Below are 21,182 nucleotides of genomic sequence, written 5' to 3' on the forward strand. Positions count from 1 at the left end.
ACCAACAGCTTCTTCCTGCAGCATAGGTGAGTGACTGCCCCAGCACCACTCCTATGCTTGTCAGACACCCCTCTGGGGTACCATGACCCCCTGCTTGTTTCCCCTCCCTGGATCTGAGAAGCCACCTGTCTGTCTTGGGCATTTCTGAAATAGAGACTCAATATATGCTCAGGCTGGGCTGGATTGAGGTCCTCCTATCTGTAACAGGTATGCTCCACCAGGCCTGTCCTCTGTAATTGGAATAGTAGACATGTAGTGACATGCTCAGTCATAGGTTTTGATGGATTATCCCAAACTCTTAGTCCACAGCAGCCAATTCTTGACCACTGGTGAAGCTCTGGGTAAGGCCTCAACCATCGGACCTCAGACTGCTCACAGGAGAGTTGTGAGGAAACAATGGATTTATACAGAGGGATCTCTGGAGCATGGCTAAGCACAGAGGGAGCAGCCTTCAGTTAAGGTTCTTAGCAATTCCGTGAGCATATGACAGGAAGATACCTGGAAAGGACTCAAGTGGGGCCAGTTATTAATTGTGCAACAGGTGGGAATTATGAAACAAAAACATGGATCTCTTTCATCATTACCCTATCCCCATAAGGAAGGGGATCCTTCACTCTGTTGAGTTTTGCAGCTAGGGAAACCGAAGCACAGAGAAGCCAGGTGACCTACTTATGACCTCAAGTTCACAGGAAGCTCAGCCTGACTTCTCTACCATGCTCCCTAGGACAATGGGTGCTATTTAGTCCACTTCTTGTGGTGGGAAGTCCACATATTGTTAGTCGTGGGGCTTGCACTCTAGGTCTGGGCGCTGTCCCCAAGCTTCTCAGCTCAAAGGCTAGTGCTTTACCACTTGAGCCAACAGAACCTATTCTGGATTTCTGGTAGTTCTTTGGAGATAAGAGTCTCACAGAGGTTCCTGCCTGGGCTGGTGTGTATCATGATCCTCAGCCTCCTGTGTAGTTAGGATTAGATTTCTGAGCCACCGGCACCCAACTTACGTGTAATTCTGACTTACTTTCTCTCTCTCTCTCACAGGAACTGGTTGAATGGGTGCTGCAGGAGGTGGCAAAGCATCCCCATGTGGCTGGAACCCAAGGTGGCTCTCTCATTCTGGAGCTGGTCTGGTCTGTGGGTCAGGAGCTGTCTCACCTTGAGGAAAAAAAAAAAAAAAAAGCTCAGGAATAATTCCCTATCCCTGAGTTTAAGCCTCTGGTCTGGCAAAAATAAAATTGGTTAGTAAATGCAAAATAAAGAACCCATACTTGGAATATAGAATTACTCCTTCCATTCTGACACTTGACAATAGTCCCTAATTCATATGCTTTACTTATATTAGGATACTGTGTTGAAAAAAAAAGTTTTGTTCATTAGGTCACAGAAATTAATGCCAGGAATATGCTTAGATGTCACGTGAAGATTAATTCTCAAAATTCAAAGATTCCGGGATTTTGTGTGGTCACTGCTAATCACAAAGAGAAGGGTAGTCTAAGTGAGATTTGGAAATGTTTTTGGTCAGTCATGACACCAAAAAGGCAGAGTTGTGACAGAAGAGAAGGAATAACTCCAAATGGAAGGAATAAATGATAGTAACTAAGGTATACCAGAAACTTTTCTAAAGGACCATTTTTGGTTATTGAAGAACTAGTTATCAACTAGTTATCTTAATCTCTGTGTGCTAAATGTATCTCCTTCTATGCTATTCTTTCATACCTGATCTCCTTTGCTTTCTAAAAATCTCAGTCTTTCTGTATTTCTCTATGAAAATTTCCTAATGCTAAATACACCTATGTAGAGCACATGGGCAGCAAAGATGGTGCTGGGAGAGAGAGTGGGCAGAGCCCAATTGACTTTTCGATCAGTGCCTAACCAGTACGTGAAGGCTTAGATGCATGATAGGGTATGACCTTGACAGTGATTGGTTCCTCTTCCTCCCTTGCCATGCCACCTGCCCTTTTTAGCTTTAAAAAGGGCTGCTCTCTGTTTATAAATGAGTTTTCTATCTGCTGGATTTGGCTACCCGCTGTGTCTGATTGTCTCCTGGGCTGAGGGAGGCTGGGGAACCGGTGAGCGCCCCATTTACCTTTCCTCGGACCCTGTCTGTCTTTCGTGGGACAGACGAAGACCCAACATCTGGTGCCCAACGTGGGCCATGAAAGGAAAAGATACTGGCCAAGGCTAAGCGGTCTCTCGGAGTAAGTGAAACCCTAAATATGGGTAATGCTATATCACAGAAAAAGGAGGAGGAGGCAACATTAGGCTTAGAAGGAGTACAGGAGGACTTGGGAAGTGAGAAGGAAAAGGAATGGGTCAAATTCGACCGAGAACACACTGGAACGTGCACAGTGGAAGTGAAAACGAGTAAAAGTTACCCCCTCTGACTCAGCTGATACTGACGGTCCTAGGCCCCCTCCTTATTCCCCCGAATGGAGGGGAGGTATGGTGCCCTACAAGACCTGTGAGACAGACTTGCAAGACCCAAACCCCTACCAACCTTTCATGGAGGGGCCAAGGGCCGGGAAAGTAACCTACTCGGAGACCTCCTCTGGAAAGGAAGGGCCACTCGAGAGCCCAGACTCTAGGGCATAGGATTTGCTTCCCCAAGAGTATCCAGTCAATCTGGCACCAGGAGCTAACAGGCCCTTGGAATGGTATCCATGGGAAGCTAAGGATCTTAAAGAGCTCCGCAAGGCGGTGGCAGAGAATGGCCCAAACTCTCCTTGGTCCAGACTCTATTACAGGACATTGCTTATCACCCATGTGTCGCTAAGGACGGGATGGATGTGGCCAAAGCCATTCTAACTAGTTCTCAGTTAATTAAATGGTGTGCTTTCTTTAAGGAGGAATGCACAGTGGGAGCGGAGAGTAACTGGAAGGCTCAACCCACAATACCTATTACTTATGTCATGTTAGCAGGGACAGGGGAAGCCTACTCCACCGGCATCCAACAGGCCGAAATACCTGGCTCATACCATGACCAGGTGAGGCAGGCAGGACTTGCCACGTGGTACAAATTGGATTGATGGGCCTACTGAGTCCCCCATGGCAGGAGTGAGACAAAAACCGGGTGAGCCTCTACCTGATTTCATAGACTGAGTCCAACAGAGCATTCACTGCAAGCTATGGGCAGGGAACCTCCGAGATCAGTTTGTAAAGCTGCTGGTCTGGGAAGGGATGAATGCACACCACCGCATGGCCTGTGCAGGATTGAAAGAGAGTTCCCTGAGCAGATGGGTGGTGGTCTCACAGGATAGGGGAATGCAACAACACCAGACCCAATCACTAGCTTTAGCTTTACAGGCTCAGACATCTGCAATGATGGAGGCTATTACTCAGGCGCTGGCAGCCCAGGGCCAAGGAACCCTAAGACCATCGAGGAGAGGGAGTTGTTTTAAATGCTGCAGGAGGGGCACTTTAAGAGGGATTGTTTGCAACAATCCCCCACCAACTGGCCCTTGGGCAAACTGCCACCTATACCCTGCCCTAGGGGCAGGGAGGGATACAAGTTTGATTTAGATGGGAAGCCTTTAAACTTGGGGAGGGGCATACTCTAGCCCTGTTAACTCAAGGAGGAACCCCCTCTGCTGTGAGGCCCAGGCAGCCTCGTGGCAGGGCAGCCCAGGCCCATTGGACTGTCCCCCTGGTGGATGGACTCCACCCTAAAATGAGTATTCTTATAGGCAGAAAGAGGTTTCACAGCTTAATTGACACTGGGGCAGACCGAACCATACTCAGGGAGGAGGAAGTGCCCTTGGACTGGAAGCTTGCACCTGGACCCCGAACATTGGGGGTAGAGTGCAACTCCCAGTCCAAAGAAATGGTTGCCCTTATGACATGGACTAGCCAAGATGGAGAACAGGGAAAGATATGCCCTTTAGTGGCAAAGAACCTCACTGCCAATTTACTAGGGCAAGACATGCTAAGACAAATTGATGCCGTGATCACTACAGACCATCGAGCATCCTATGATGATATCCTGGATGGGGAAGAAGCACAAAGGCTTAAACAGGATCTAGAAGGAGTTAAGGAAAGGGATTTTTTAAACTTTCATAATTACAGAGAAGATCAAAGGGGACCCTCTCAGGTGCACCACCAATCCTAAAGGCCACTGCCCCCCAAGTACCTCCCATTAGGTGGAAGCCCGGAAGCCCAATCTGGATGGAGCAGCGGCCATTGACCAAACCTAAACTTGAAGCCCTCCACCTTCTGGTGGAGGAACAGATAAACCTAGGGTATATTCACCCTTCCATAAGTCCTTGGAACACACCCATATTTGTTATTCAAAAAGCTTCTGGGGCTTGGTGTATGCTCCAAGACCTACCTAAGGTAAATGAAAGGATCTAGCTAGTAGGAACGCCCCTAAAAGGCATGCCCTGGACTCCTGCTATACCTTCAGAATATACCTTGGTTATGATTGATATTAAAGATTTTTTTTTCTATCCCTCTGCGTCCAGATGACTGCGAGAAGTTTGCTTTCTCTATATCTGCTCTTAATTTTTCCCAACCTGATCGGAGGTTTGAATGGACAGTGCTGCCACAGGGAATGGCCAATAGCCCGGCCTTCTGCCAACAATACTTGGGCACAGTTTTAGGGCCTGTGCTGGGTTCAGATACCTCCCTTGCCTATGCCTACATGGATGATATAATTCTGGGGCACCTAGACCCGAGCTGCCTGGAGGGCCTTCTGGCTCAGTTTCTTGCCATATTAAAAAAGGGTTTTTTTGTTTTTTTGTTTTTTGTTTTTTACCATAGCCCTTAATCAAATTCAAAAGGTAGCTCCTTTTAAGGTGCTCGGGACCCACTTTACCTTGACTCAGGCCAGCCCCCTTAAGCTTTTGCTGGATATTCCAGCCTTTCTTACCTTAACCCAACTTCAGAGTCTTTTAGGGGAAAAATATTGGCTGTTGCCATGGGTTTCTGTCCCTAAAGATAGTCTTGTGCCCTTATTTGCCCTGTTAAAAGACAGGACGCCACAAGAAGTTATTACAGTTACAGATAGCCATAGGGCAATATTTTTGCAGTTCGAAAAAGCCCTGGATAAAGTTTCTCTAAAGAGGTACTCTATTAGTGAGACCATTTTTCCCTTTGGTTATTTGCAGGTGTCATGTTAATTTCTGCAGTTTTAACTCAAAGTGGGAAGCCATTAGAGTGGGTTCACACTCCCCTGGGAGTACACTCAAGCAGACCAACTTGCAGATGCTATTTTGAAGGGAAGTATGCAAGCCCAAAGATATTATGGCCTTGACCCTCACTCCATTGTTTTTCCTTTTTAGATGGCATATGTTGAGTGGCTCACTCTAGCCAATGCTTGTCTTGCTCTCTCCTTGGAGTGGTTTCTAGGCCAAATTGACTGCCATTATGGGCCATCCAAATGGACTGTCATTTTATGGTGACTTCCCCTCAAAATGCCATCTCTATTTTCTTCTACGCCTATTCCTGGCACCCTCCATGTTTTTACTGATGGAGGTAAGGCAGGCTCTGCGTATGCAGCCTTTGAGGAGCAACAAAACGCCCCGAGCCAACAAAGATTTCAACCATGTCAAGGGTCAGCACAATATAAAGAAATGCTGGCCATAATTATGGCCCTTCAGGACATTCAAAAACCCTTTAATTTGTATTCTGATAGCCTATAAAACAAAAAAGGGGGAGTTAGCCCCCGTATACAGTTACAGAGAGCTTTGTTTACCATTAACATTTTAAATTTTTCAAAAGAGGCAACTGAATCCAGATTTCAGAAGCACTGGGGACAACTAAACCCGAAGCCCCAAGTGAAAGTCAGGTGGAAGGACCCCCTGACACAACAATGGAGAGGACCTCACCCCCTAGTTACTATGGGCAGGGGATTTGGATGCATTTTTCCCATAGGGGAGACAGCCCCCATTTGGATCCCTGCCAGGAACCTTACATTTTTACCCATATCCTCTATACAAGAGGATGCCTAAGAATAAGCTAACTAACAAGGAAAGAAAAACGGCCATGGCTGAGGCTTGTTTTAAAGAGAAAAGCCAGAAAGAATTACTAACCATCCCCAAGGGCAACCAGCCCTTGAGAAGCTCTTGTGTTCTCTAACAATTGCAGATGGCGATACTCCAGCTGTTGGCTATCCTGACTCTCTGAATCCTGGGAACGGCACTATGGAATCTGCATCAACCTCAACAGGTGACCTGGGCAGTGACCAACGCTGGCAATGCAGAAATCGTCAATAGCACCACAAGAGAAGCTGTCCCTTTGACCTGGTGGCCTGACCTTCATTTTGATCACCACCCTATGGACTGTTTAATATTTTTGTAGGAGTTAATTATTTTAATGTCACCTGTTTTAATTGTTCTTTTACTAATTGCTTGTATAGTGGCATTGAATCCATACTTATTGTTAAACAACCACCTTTTGTTATGCTTCCAGTTTAGATCTTGTCCAACCCCACAGGCAAATAGCTGGATTAAACAATCCCCACCTCTGGACTCTGAAGTGGCAAAGACTACTATCCCATCCTTCACTAGTGTTAAAGGGCTAGTAGTGACATTTCCTGGCCTAGTAATGCTTTTGCTGATGTTTTTTCTATGCTTTCCTTGCATTATACGTGCACTGCAAAACTCTCATGAGCTTAGCCAGCCAGTTATCAAGCTCCAAGTGAATGAATTTCCCCCTCCCCCGCCGAGAGGAATCGAGGGTGTGTCAGTCTGAGCAACCTAAGACAGGGCCTTCAGCTTTGCTCTGAAGAATTTCCCGATGACAGGTAAGGCAGACAAGGCAATCCACCCAATCTAAGACAGGCAGGTTCGCTTCTTTAAACAAAGACAGCATGGGGGGGAGAGATGATGTTGGGAGCCATTGGGAGCTGACAGTAAAGCTCAAAGGTCATCTTGACCCCTGTGCTAGCTTAAAGGCACGTACAAGGAAATGGCTTACTTAAAAGACACCAGAAATTAATTGAACTGCTTCGGACATTTCTAACTGTGGTGGGACTGATGTTTATTACTGTGCTAGGTGGGGATGTGAGGTAACTGGGACGGGCTCTTGGATCATGCACAAGGGCCCTCCCTATCCTTGTCTGTTGAATCTCAACCCCCAGACTTGCCTGGAACCCTTGTGTAGCCAATGCTATCCTTACCAATGTAATCCTGTCAAAACAACCTTTATAGAGGAGGGAAAAGCATAACTAACTGGGATATGGGTCTGCCATTAAAACAAAAAAAGGGGGAATCTGTAGAGCACATGGGCAGCAAAGATGGCACTAGGAGAGAGTACAGTGGGCAGAGCCCAATTGACCTTCTGATCAGTGCCTAACCAGCCCGTGTAGGCATAGGTGCATGATAGGGTGTGATCTTGACAGTGATTGGTTCTTCTTCCTCCCTTGCCATGCCACCCGCCCCTTTTGGCTTTAAAAAGGGTGACTCTCTGTTAATAAATGAGTTTTCTACCTGCTGGATTTGGCTACCCGCTGTGTGTGATTGTCTCCTGGGCTGAGGGAGGCTGAGGAACAGGTTGAGTACCACACTCACCCTTCCTCCACCCCGTCCATCTTTCATGGGATGGACGAAGACCCACCACACCTATACAGATGGCAGATGATGCTAATGTAAGGGTCCCATAGGTTGAGTCATTAATGTAACCAAATGGAAAAAAAAGGATATATTTACTGCTAATTCAATTTTTCTGAAAAGCTGCAATGTCATCATTTGGTTCAAATTTCCATTCTTTGGCTACATAGTGTCATTCAGTGCACATAAATGCAAATATCAGCCAGGTCCTGGTGGCTCAGGCCTGTAATCCTGACTACTCAGGAAGCTGGGATCTGAGGATTGTGGTTCACAGCCAGCCTGGTCAGGAAAGTCCAAGAGACCCTTATCTTTAATTAACCTCCAGAAACCTGGAAGTGGTTCTTTAGCTAAAGTGGTAGATCACTCAACTTGAGCTGAAGAGCATATGGATAGCACCCAGGATCATAGTTCAAGCCCCACAACCAACAAAAAAAGTGAAATATGACATTAATTTTCCCCCAAAGGAACGACAAGATCTTCCCAAGCAGAAAAAAAAAAATTCCAAAATGATTCAGTGCACCTACTTTTGCTGAGTTACTTAAGTTATGGCTTTTTTTCTGGACATAGTCTTTTCTTTTAAAGATTGTCAAATATTAGGTTTATAATAAACTTCATCTAATATTTCTTGTTTCAAAAGAGAAAGCAATACAGTTGATGTCACTTAGCTGTCTTACTATCTTAGTTCAATGTCAACCCAGGCAGGAGAGTCTGTCAACCTCTTATCTCTAATTAAACACCAAAAGACCAGAAGTGGAGTTTTGGCCCAAGCAGTAGTGTACTAGCTTTGGGGGCAGGTGTGCAGGAAAGACAATTGTTCAGGGACAGGCTCCAGCCTCTGGGTCAAGCCCCAGAACCAGGACAAACCAAATGAACAAGCAAAGAAAAAAATCCCAGATATATCTTTGAGACCCTCCTTAAAGGTGCACTAGTCTGAGAAGAGGCTAATTTTACTTATCATACTCACTGGATCCTGCTTTTTTGGAATCTTTATTGCTCTGGAGAACTCAGGACCAGACTAAAGGAATTGATAAATGTCTCCTGCAACAAGAGAATCATCTCAGGGGTGAAACATCCAGCCATAAGACACTTTAAAACCTCCATGTCTTTGTTTCATTGCTGTAGAACCCTTTTAAAACAACGTTATTTCCTTTTGTTCTATGCTGGACTTCACATGGCACATTATTTCTTTTTGTAATCTTCTCAACTAGAAGTTTATAGAAAAGTTTTATATGAGTATAGAACTCACTCAAAAAAGTCAGGGACAGAGTTTCGTTCAAACCTTGGGATTCTTTTCTTGTACAGTAAAAAGGAAAGCACAAGTTAACATGAACTTTGTCATTCCTCTATGTTCATTTCCTTTCCTGGGATCAGTTTCCACATCCAGTAGCAGTTACCTCCAGTAACAACAGATGGTGCTGCCTGAGTTATGATGAATATTTTCTCGCTTCACTGAAATAACACAAGGACACATTTGGACCTGAGGTAACATGTCTTTCAGAGACAACTTAGTAAAGAGAAAATATGAAATTTATGTTGCATATAAATACATTATCAATGAGTACATTGAGTTCAAACTTTGTAAGTTCTTTGTAAATTAAGGCGAATTTTAAATGGGAAGAAGGTTCTCAGATCATTCTTTTTGTGAGTGTATATGTTGCGCATTATTTCCCAGGTGTACATGCATTAACAGTAAGGGAAACAAGAGCAATAATAGGAGAAAGAGAAGTTCTGTGTTTAAGTATAAGGGGTCAGTATACTATAAAAGACTCTACAAATAAGACAACATTGAAACAATAAAGCCAAGTCCAGTATTTCGATTTATGGGAGTGATATAGAGAAAGCATTACTCTCAGGTGGCACACGAATTATGAGGGCACTCCTTTTCTAAATCATGCTTGCTAATAAAGCAACTTTGTAGAAAGAAGAATGGAAATATAATTCTGCTTCCAATGCAAGTCAGATATAAGAGCATGGACTTAACTGGAAAAAAAAAAAGTCCATCTCGAGAGAGCAGGGATTATACTAGAAATGAACTGGTGGCTAAGATGACATTTCTTTTTCTATCCTTTACTTATATATTTTTTTTTGTTGGTGGTGGTCTTGGCAATTGAACTCTGGGCCTGGGCACTGTCCCTCTGCTATTCTGCAAAAGGCTAATGCTCTACCACTTGAGCCACAGTGCTGCTTCCAGTTTTCTTGCAGTTAATTGGAGAAAAGAGTCTCGGGACTTTTCCTACCTGGGCTGGCTTTGAACCTCAGTCCTCAGATCTCACCACCACCCAGCTTAGGATCACATTACTAACAGTGTACACTCAGCATATGTAATGTGTATGTTCATCTATCTTTATATGAATTTTTGAGTTAAAAATCTGGGCTACAGTATAGACTTTACACTCACAAAAATGTTTGTAGTTTAAAAGTTGATTCTACGGGATAAATAAAACCTAAGAATGTAAAGGAGTCTGGGAAGTTCAGTTTACATCCAGCCTGTACAGAACAGTTTTTGAGACACTATCTATAATTAACCAGCCAAAATCTGGATTGGAAGAATGGCTTAGGTGATGGAATATGAGTCATGAGCAAGAATGATGAATAAGAGCTTGAGGTTTTGCATATATACATATTAACATACACATACACACAGAGGCACTTATATATGCACACATAAATACAAAAATGAAGCAACTCTCAGAGTTTGTAGAAAAGTTAGAAAACAATAGAAAATATGTCCTGAGTAAGACTAGAATCAAGTGATAATTTTTAAAATTAGAAATTCTTCAAGTGAACTTTCTTCAAAAAGTTTGAGAATATTATCTAGGTTGGGACCAGAAATAGTAAGAGAGTCAAGTAATCATTATTAAGGGGATCAGATCCATGGAGGAATGAATCAGAGACCCCGCAGGTGCATTTGAAAATGTTCGTATCCTGTGTCAAATGTTAGAACATATTTGAAAATAGTACATGAACAGTCTGAGAGGTCTAGTGGATAATATCACTGGAGAAGTTCAGAATTGCTAGTCTGTATCTAGATTAAGTAAACCAAGAAACTATGCCAAGACAGTGTGATACAAGGCTAGAATTCTAGCACTTAGATTAAGACAGGAGATTAGAGAGTGGAATTACATAGTGATACCTTCCGTGGACCAGGTAATATAATTTTGTCTTAATAAAACAAACCAAACAAGAAAGGAGTGTACAGTTGGAAGTTTGGGCTAATTTTGTCACTATGATTTGAGAAGTCAAGTTTCTTATTGCAATGCAACTCATATATAATCCTCATTTGTGTTTTAAATGCTCTCTTCATTACTAAACATTACAAGATGCAAAATGGCTCATTATTCCCATGCAAAATTCCCATCCAAAGTTATCATAATTCTGTTTGATTCCAAAGAATTAATGAAGGATTACAAAAGCTTAAGCCCAGAGAAAAAGCAAAGTTCGACTAATGTAGGACTTTGTAGATCTTGCTAAATTAGAATTTAGATTTAAATTAAATGTTTTAATTTCATATTCTATATGATACTACAAAATTCTTTTTAATAGAGGGTTTAATTGACAAATTCACAAATGATTCTTGCATTCTATTTGCCTAGACTATTCTTTCAAGTGAGTTTTAATTAGAACTTAGTTAATAGATAATTCTAACAGTTCATGTATGAAATGATAATGTGAATAATATAGACAGAGTTGCCAATAAATAGATTATATAAATTTAGAAAGACAGCAATTTTTGAGGCTGTGGTATAACATGCTATAAAGAGAATAATTGTGTGACATCTTCTTTCTTCTACTTGCATGTAACACAGGAAGCAATTTCCTTAATGAGGTACCTTTGCGTACAATGAGAAAAAATGCTTAGGTTTGGAGTTTGTTTTTGTTTTTGTTTTATTGGTTTGTCCTAGGGCTTGAACTCTGGGCCTGGATACTGTCTCTGAGCCTGTTTATGCTCAAGGCTCCTGCCCTTCCACTTCAATTTCAGTGCCACTTATGTCTGGCTTTTTCAGAGGAGTTTATTGGATATAAGAATCTAGGGAACATTCCTGCCTGGGTGGGCTTTGAACTGTACTCTGCCGATCTTAGCATCCTGGATATCTATGATAGTTAAAAATGTATAAATATAAATAATATTTGAAAGTATTTTGATCTCAAGAATACTATTGGTGGAAAAATGATACAGTCCAGTTTATTGTGGTGGTCTTTCCAGAACACGGAGGGCATCACATTAGCAGAGTTGTAGTATTTTTTCATAATAGAGATAAGCTATTCGTGATGTGAATTAAGGGATTTTTGAGGTACACCCTACATGTTGGAAACTGTTGGGCTAGGATGACTTTATGGCATAAATCTTGGGATTGATTGTAATAGAAATAATAGCTTACTCTGATGAACAATTGCTTATTCTTGAAGAATTAATTATTACAGATGGTTTATAGTTTTATCCTATACCAGAATGTGGTTATTTTTCTGTTGACTTCTCAATCTGTAACATCGCATTGGAAATTGAATCTATTGCAGAATTTCATAACACGCAAACAAATATGGAAAGTTCAGAATTTGAAAATGAGTAGTTATCAGTCATAGGAATTTTGAAGAAAACATATATTCTCTACTCTTAGCAATGTATTTCCTTTTAAAAGTTATGGGTTTCTATAGAATTACAATGTTTTTGGTTTTGGTATGAGAAAGTACTAAATTTATTCTTTTTTCAAAATATTGGCAAGTATATTGTGAAAATATTGTCTAGTTGGATTCAAGTTGATGGTCCTCTGATTAAAAAGGGGTAATTAATTCAAATTAGATGCCAAATAGTATTGTTTTTTAAAAAGTTACTACACAAAGAATATTTACTATACCAATACAGTGAAATTATATTTTATGCAGCTTATTTTTTAAATTTAATTTTATTGTCAAAGTGATGTACAGTGGGGTTACAGTAATTGTAAGGTAGTGAATACATCACTTTTCAAAATAGTTACCCCTCTCTCATTTTTCTCAGTTTTCCTTCACCCCCAAACCCCTCACAATTTGTAATGTACATTTCCAACATATTGTCTTGTGAGTTTTTCTATTGCATTGGTTTGCCCTTTGTCCTTTGTCTCGCCATTTTGTTGTTCATCTTCCCTTCCCTAATTAAGGTAAAAGTATACACAATACACAGGGTATCAAAATCAAATACAGCAGGGGATAAACCATAAGGGAAAACCCCAAAGAAAATAGAAATCACATAGTACATTAAAAACAACAACTGCAAATAAATATCTGTTTCCATAACTTGGAGTTAATTTTGCTCAGCATCAGCTTATATGAACATATATATGCATTACAAAACCACTGGAAAATAATATTTTCACGGACACTTTATCATGACAACAATATAAGTGTTTTTGATGGTAAAGGTGGAATTAGGATTGGTGAATTCGCAATTCTGATAAAGGAATTTCAAAAAAGTTAAAACATTCTGACAGGTAAATTTTAACTGTTCAAACTTTTTAACAACTTTGCCTATTAGGAAAATTTAAACTTGACTGGGAAAATAGACTTTCATGCAAAGAAATCCATGGAGACTAAGCTGAGAGGGAGCAATGTGGGTGAAGATGTCTCATTTTCACAGTAAAGAAACAAACCTCACAAACCTTGCTGTAAACCCTGTAGGTTCCCTTGAGAAATGTCCTTACCCAGGAAACATATTCTCACTGTGAAACAATGTTGTACTGGAATTTAAATTCAAATTTCTTTTTAAAAAGGCATCAAAATTTATGAATTGACCTTTAATTACCAAACAGTAATTCTCTGAAAAAGATAATTTGGGTCAAAATATTTAGGGAGAAAGTGCCCTCCACAATGAAAGCAGGTATTGGGTACACACTTTTCTGTTTATAATACTTTCCACAATGTCTTTGCATGTGAAGCACTGAAACACAGAAAAAAAAATCTGATTGGATATCTTAAACCAATGATTTCTCATTTCTAAGTAGCTCACAAAATATAATATCCTTATTAACATGACATAGTGAAGACTTCTCTTATTACATGAGCCGAAAAGTTTTGGGATCAGAAAATAATTGAGCAAATAAGAAAACACATTCTTAGAAGCCCTGGCTAAGTGTATTGATTTCAGCAGTAGAGGGATTCCAAAACTTTTTGAAATAGATTGTGTTCATATTTTTGCTACCTAAAGTGATTTTACAGAGCCTATTTGGCTCACTACAATGCAGAACAGATTGAGTGAAGACATGAAAATAAATTCCACATCCAAATAAAAGAGTTTAAAAAGAAAAACCATGATGATGGAGCAGTGGGGGATGCCTTATAGTCCTTCAGCTTCACTAGACTTGAAGCCAAGAAGTTGTGATTAATTGGAAATCAAGCAAGAGCTAGGAGGAGAACATAGAAGTAGGACAAAGAATTATTGTCCGTTGTAACAGACACTGTCACAAAGTTTGGATGATTTAACTCTATTCTTCTCCATACATCTTGTTGAGCAAATGCAAGACCAAGAGAAAAATAATATATTGAAATAATTTTACAAAGGATAACTTCACTATTCCTCATATGGTATCTAAGGAGAGTCTTTTTTTTATTGTGAAAAAAAACTGTACAGAGGAGTTACAATTACATGGGCAAGATAATGAGTACATTTCTTATCAAGCATCATAGCCTCCTCCTTTGTTTCTCCTTCCCATCCCTTCCCAGACTCCCCCCTCACCGAAGCCTCCCCCCACCCCCCAACCCCCCAACAAAGTTGTAAAGTTCGTTTTCGACATGACAACTTGTACTTCTCATTGTTGCAACGGTCCACCTGTATCCTTATTTAAACGACTTGTTTTTCCCATTTCCCTCCACAAATTATACCGACATCAAATAGAGTGAAAGCAGGGGTTATACTGTGGGGGAGGGACATACAAAGCAACAAAGAAATAATCATATAAATGCATTAGAAACAAATGCATGAAAGAAAAAAAAACATTTAAATACATATCTTAGGGTTCATTTTCCTAACATCACCTTATCTGAACTTTTCTGCTTGACTCATACATATACTAACTATTGAAAATAAGGGAAACCATGGGACCTATGTTTCTTTGGGCTTGGCTTACTTCACTTAACATAATTTTTTCCAAGTCTAAGGAAAGTCTTAAGAGAGAAGATAAAAGTGGAGTACTCTTCGGTTTCCTCGAAGCATCTTGTTAGCAAAATATATCTTTGAGGTTAGAAGTTATTGAATCAAAAAGTGATGGAGTTCTCATTTTTGTGGGCACTTTAAATACAAGAAGACTTTCACGGTAAAAGAAAAAGTATAGCTAAATATTTGTGATCACAGCTTCTTGGACTGTTTTTTCAGAGACAAAGTTTTACATTAGAGTTTGTCCTCATTAATATAGATGTTGGGGTTTCGTGGCAACCAAATGCAAGGGTGAAGTTTAATGCACTCTCTTGGACAAGATAACAGCATGATAGAAAAAATGGTAAATAATATTTAGTGAATTAGTTTGACTAATTACTTTGCCAGAACAAAAAGGAAAGAAATAATTCAAAATCACTTGACTTGAAAGAATGACGAAAGAGTAGTGAAGAGAGATGAGAGAAAATATAGAGGACTGTTCTGTCTCCAGTAGTGTAATGGGTTCTTGATCCGTTTCTTCCAATCTATCTTCACAAGCTATCAAGTGTGGCTTAGGACTGGAGTATCCTGTGAAGTGAAAGAGAACTCACAGAAGAAAATATTTGCAGCAGATGCAGGTGATTTATAACCTTAGACAGTCTATTTAAATCTGTTCAAAATTCTCTGCTACCCCAAACTTCCCTCTTTGAACAGTTTTATTTGCTTTTCCCAAGACTACCCTTCATTAAATATTTAAAATTTTGAGAGGTCATATTTATCCTCTCTAGAGGTTGCTGTTTGCTTGTGATTTTTGTGTGTTTTTGTTTTTTGTTATGTTTTTAACTGAATTTCAAAATGTTGTGCAAGTGTATTACAATAAATATGTCTATCTAATTGTCCAATGCTCCTGGGTCAGAGTGACTCCTTCTATCATTCTCAACCAACCCCTTCTCCAAGATTTATTTCAGATTTACCACTTCTTTTGTCACATGTGTACATTGAGTATTCTACCTGTACTTGCCCCTTGTTCCATTTTTCATTCATTCTATGTTTTTACTATTATTCCTTTCTGGTTTCAACTTCCTGATAGTCATTCTGTTAAACTATCTGTTAATACTTTGAAAGGTTTATATACATTCCATGGAGTTTCAATCCTGCATATACTTGAACTTATGTCAGCTTATATTTCCATATTTCATTCATCTGCAATAACAATTTGCAAGACTGGAGACGTGCAGCCCCTAGACATGATAATATTCTCATTCATTTGGAAGATTAATCTTTAGTCAACAAGAAAGTTTAAAAATGGCTAAGAATGTATTCCTAGCTACCAGTTTTTATAAATGGCTTTGTACAAAGTTTTGTGATTATTTTATTTGACATGGGAAAATATTTTCTACTACCTATAAGTTTTGGAAAAAGAAGAAAAATAAATTTCTACTATAGAGGAATATGATGGAAATAGAAGACAGATTTTATATTTGTCACATCTCTGATGAGTACCCATATTCAAGATTTAAAGTCTTATTTCATACTATGTTAGACAGATAGGGAAAACATAAAACAACATATGATAAGACAACTATTTGTGACTTTTTAAAATGTACCTTATTAAATGATGAAATTTACTTTATTAGCCAGTGTTTGGGTTTGAATTATGGGAGGTTGATCTATTTAACACATTTCTGGAAGGCAGCTACTGAACAAAACAAATGGTGGGGGGTACTATTTCTACACTTTAATGATTGGTTGAACGTGTTTGGCATTAGTGCTGGGTAAATAATTCAACTCTACTTTAACTTGCTCCCTACACTTGTAAAACTTGTAATGTCACTTACTATCATCTACTTGTCAAATGTTATTTTGGTGAATGTGATTTTAAAAAGTTTTGAAAAAGAATATATTTTCAGGAGATTAAATGTAGATTATCATTGGCTTGAGAATGATAGCATTTTTACACTACAGAACCAAGATTTACTGTAGTACCAGTAGTTTGAAGCATTAAGGATCTTCTCAATTAATGTTTTACTGAATTATAATTGACCTGTAAGTCAAGTATTCCTAGCCTTGGTAGACCAATTATGGATCTATCGTTCCCAGAACAATTTTTTTGGCCTATTTATAGTGGACTGAAATCTTTCAGTAATCATTAGGAGAGGGGTATTAAAAATAATTTTGTGACATTTGTGATCTTGTTCTCTCATATGGGCTGGTCATTTGTAAATTGTAAGTTTGAATTACTGTACTTTCTTTCAGATTTTGTGATCTCATATTTCATTTTAAGTTGCCTTGCATTTCACAATTGCTTACTGCTAATTCCAGTGTTGTCAGGAATTGAGATGGATTTTCAATTACTTTCTGTTGGCATGTTGCATGGGCCTAGATGAGAAGTCTTGCCCTTGTTACTTTATAATGCAGATAACTGAGACCTGGGATCCTAGGACATGTGTGTCCTGCAGAAGAATAACAGCTTTTAGACATCATATCTGCAAAATTTGGGTATAATCATTGGGAATGCTTCAGAAATATGGAGAAAATCAGTTTGGGACCAGTGAGTTAAAACAATAAATGGAGTAGCAGCGTAAAATCCCTAATAGATTAGAGGAAAACTAATTTTTTTTGCAATGTCAATTCAGAAGACCAAGAACACTCAGAATGTATCACAAGTTTATACCAAAGATATTGCATTGATATTTTTATTTCTAATATGTATTCTAAACCTAATTATTTATATTCCAATACTACTTATTGGAATAAATATCTATTTATTTGTCAAATTATCAACTAATTCTAGTAAGTTTCACTCTGTGAACTAAAATATCAGCACATATAAATATAAAATGTATAACTATATACAAGAAAAAGGCACACGTTTTGCAATATTCTGTTGTGGTTAGAGTATCAAATTATTTAAAGTATTTAAAGTATTATTTCATTATCTCTACCTCAGTGTTTGGTAGAGTTGGACCTAAAGCTTTACCATTTGAAGATTTACAGCCTAGTGGCAAGAGGAAACACTTTGATTAAAACATTAACAATTTAAGGCCTAATATTGAGGAGAGATATATAGACTTCTCTTGTAACTCTGAAAATATTTGGTGATAGAAAGGCAGTAGTGTAAATTCCTGCCTGGTTGGATGGTAGACGGGCCAGGACATTAGTTATTTATGCATATGAACAATTTTTTCACCTTCTTGGCTTTAGATATTTTTGAAATATTAGGTATAATAACCAATTATATTTTGATAAAATACCTTCTAGTCTAAACATTTCTATCTGAACTGTTCCTGTCTCTATGATTCCTTGTAATTAAGATTAGTTTTGTTCCAGTAAGAAAATCTATACTGTCAGGGTAAGATATTCTGGTTCGTCTGTTCCTAAATGGAAGAAAGGTAAAGGGTCAGGTAGACATTTGTGCCAATAAGATCTCATTTAGGAATTTTTAAGCTGCAGAAATTTAGAAGTAGCTCTTAAGCAAAGCTTACTTTGAATCCATTAGCTCCACAAAGCTAACTCAGCTGATAAATAAGTACTTGAAAAGCCATCACCTTTCGACCTAGCTTTAAATTCTTCAAAGTATGATGAAATCTAAAATGGAAAACACTTAAAATACTCATTGACAAAAAAAATTGCAAATGTGAGCAATCGACCAAACAATATAAGTTTTTTTCCAATATACACAGAATTTTAGAGAAGTAATATCAATAGCATTTTTAGGAACAATAAGGTTTCCTAGTTACAAATAGTCAACCAAGGATATATGCCTGCATAAAGATTGCATCATTAGCTACTTAAATTTAGAGGATACTACATGCTTCAACAGCACGTCTACCCAAATTACAATACAAAGATTAACATGGCACTTGCACAAGGATGATATGAAAATTTGTGTAGTATTCCATATTTTTCATTCTTCAGATGCAAGAAATGAAAAAGTTATTAAAAATTGATTCAAAAATACAGTTGTAACGATACATGCAATTCATTGAATTGAAAGTTAGTTTGACATCAGTGTATTAAATCATCACCTTAGAAAGGCCTTTACATCGCATAACCTTTACAAAACTTTTGAAATTAGATAACATTTTCATTTTATTCCAAAGAAATAAAATACTATAAGGACCTAGGGGAAAAAACGGAATCTTAAACTGTTTCTATATGGAATGCTATCTGAAATGACACATTTATTAATGAACCTATATATTTATGAAACAATGTAGAATTAAAAGTATTATATCTAGGAGAGAATGAAATAGATTATGGACATTATACAAACAGAATACAGATTACATTAAAATATCCTTTTTCAGACAAGCAATAGAAATATCTTTAGTTTCTGTATTAATCATTTCAACAGATAAGTTAAAATTATTTCTGATTATAAAAATCACAAACTCTGCAGAAATCATTATTGATGTATACAAACAAATCTTGAATACATTTTGACATCAAAGTCCGGCAATTCGCTTGGAAGAATAGCATGGAATCCATGAATTTTTAAAGTAAGATATTAATGTGGCTTTGTATTGTGAAAATATTTTGTATGGACACAAAGATGGATTGGCGTTTTTGAAATTTAAGAAACTTAACCAAGCCATTATGACTTAGGAGAAAAATTTTTGCAGCCTTCCACAACTTCAAAGAGGTAGTGATACATACTTATCCTTTTGGCAATATCAAATGCAGCTTCTTCCAAGTTGTTCTTGACCTGGTTTAATATAATATTTCAATAGAAGGAGAGCCCACGTACCTTTGTTATTTCTATTCCCAGCAGCAAGATGCAAGGTTGTCAAGAGTTCTTTAGTTTGGGCATTGGTATCTGCATCATGATGAAGTAAGAAAGAAGTCACTCTGGTATTATTCCACATATAAGCACTATGCAGGGGTGTCCAGCCATTCACAGTTATTGCATGAATATCTGCCTTGAGCCAACAACTCATGGACAATGTCTAAGTGTCCACTGTAGGCTTCCTGATGAAGAGAGCTATTCTCATCATCATCCCTAGTTTTCACATGAGTGGCCTTTTTGGAAAGTAGTCTCTGCACTGTAGTTAGCCGATTATTTTCAACAGCCCAATGAAGAAATTTGCTTGGATACTTCTCCATTTTTTTCTAGCAAATGATACCTTTCCTCACTTTTTCATCTAGTTCCTTGTCTTCATCAGAATTGCCTAACTAGAGACGTTGAATACGAGTGGGAATGAGGTGTACATGTTTTCCCCAATAGTTCACATTGGATGAAGTAGTCAGAAAAATCCAGTGAATTATCTACATCTGTTTATTTCACCATGATTTTTTTCTCTTTTTCCATTTTTACTATTTGAAATTATTGTAACTGGAGAGTAGGGAATCGATAGAGAGCAGAAGAAATAAATGCAAAAACAATCTTCACAGAAGCAAATTCTCAGAGCTATTTCATGACTTTGAAAAGGATAAAGTAGCTGAAGTTAGTATAAATTTAGAAGTATGAAAATGGGAGGGGGGACCAAGATGGCAACGGGGCAGTAGGGAAACGCCACAGCTCTCCACAACCAAAAAGAGAGTTCCAGTTCCTAAGCTTAATCTCCCCAAGAGACCGACAAAAACAAAAAGATGAACACCCGGGGGAGTCCGGGAAGATGGCGGAGGAGAAGCTGGAGTCTAAGTAATCTCTCACATAGAAAGCAGTTTTAGAGTTCCAGTGAACAGTCCTAAGTCAGAGAATTACACCAAGTGAATCATCACAGGACAGAGGTTGGCCAGAGAAGGAAACCCAGGCAATGAGACACTTGTGAGCCTTTGCCAGCAGCCTCCTCGGCGGCGGCAGATGTGGCAGTGGCGGGCAGGTGCAGCCGCCATACCCGAGCAACAGAGAGTCTGGGATGAAGGAGCAAGATGCAGCAGGCGAGCGGATTCTACTCAACACCAGCAAGAGCCGACAAGGAGCGGACATCTTCATCCTGCAGTTCGCAGTCCAGAGACGACCCAGGAACCAAGATTCGGCGTGAGTAGAAGCCTGACATCCTCACTCCTTCTCAGGGAGCAGAGGAGGGAAGGCCACCCCTCCACCACACAGGACCAGAGATCTCCATCTTGGACACCGACAAAGCTCGGAGGAGCTGCTAGCTCCAGCTCAGGCCTTGGAATAAAACAAGTCATTTAGCAGGTCACAAGAACTTAACGGCGGCATGACCTGCCAGACTCAGCTCCACCCAGGGAAAAGTCACCCAGCTCGGGTGCCAGCCCGAGGAGTGGGTTTCTTCACTGGGTAATCAGAGCCAGAGGCTGCCCCTCCCTCTAGCAGCCTCGACAAGCAATTGAAAATCAGTAAACAGAAACCCTGAGAATGGCTCCAGGCTGGGTTCTGTGAGGTTTTCACAAACCAGCCCCAGAAAAGCTACCAGAACCTAGCCTCATCACTGCATCCCCCTATTTTGTGATACTCAAAGCAGATCTGTCTCCCAATGAACTAGCCTAGGAGGAGTATCGCCAAATCCTGGGTAAAGCAGAGCATTTTAATGCCTGTTCGAACAAACTGACTTAAGAAACCAACCAAGCCACAG

At 39.4% G+C, this 21,182-nt stretch overlaps 1 pseudogene; it reads left to right on the top strand.

Annotated features, from left to right (window-relative positions):
- The first annotated feature begins 18,451 nt into the window (after positions 1-18,451).
- On the top strand, positions 18,452-18,548 carry LOC122118524 (annotated as a pseudogene).
- The last annotated feature ends 2,634 nt before the right edge of the window (positions 18,549-21,182 follow it).

Source organism: Dipodomys spectabilis, unplaced genomic scaffold (genome assembly GCF_019054845.1).
Source record: "Dipodomys spectabilis isolate Male_0828 unplaced genomic scaffold, ASM1905484v1 ptg000154l, whole genome shotgun sequence".
NCBI lineage: Eukaryota > Metazoa > Chordata > Mammalia > Rodentia > Heteromyidae > Dipodomys > Dipodomys spectabilis.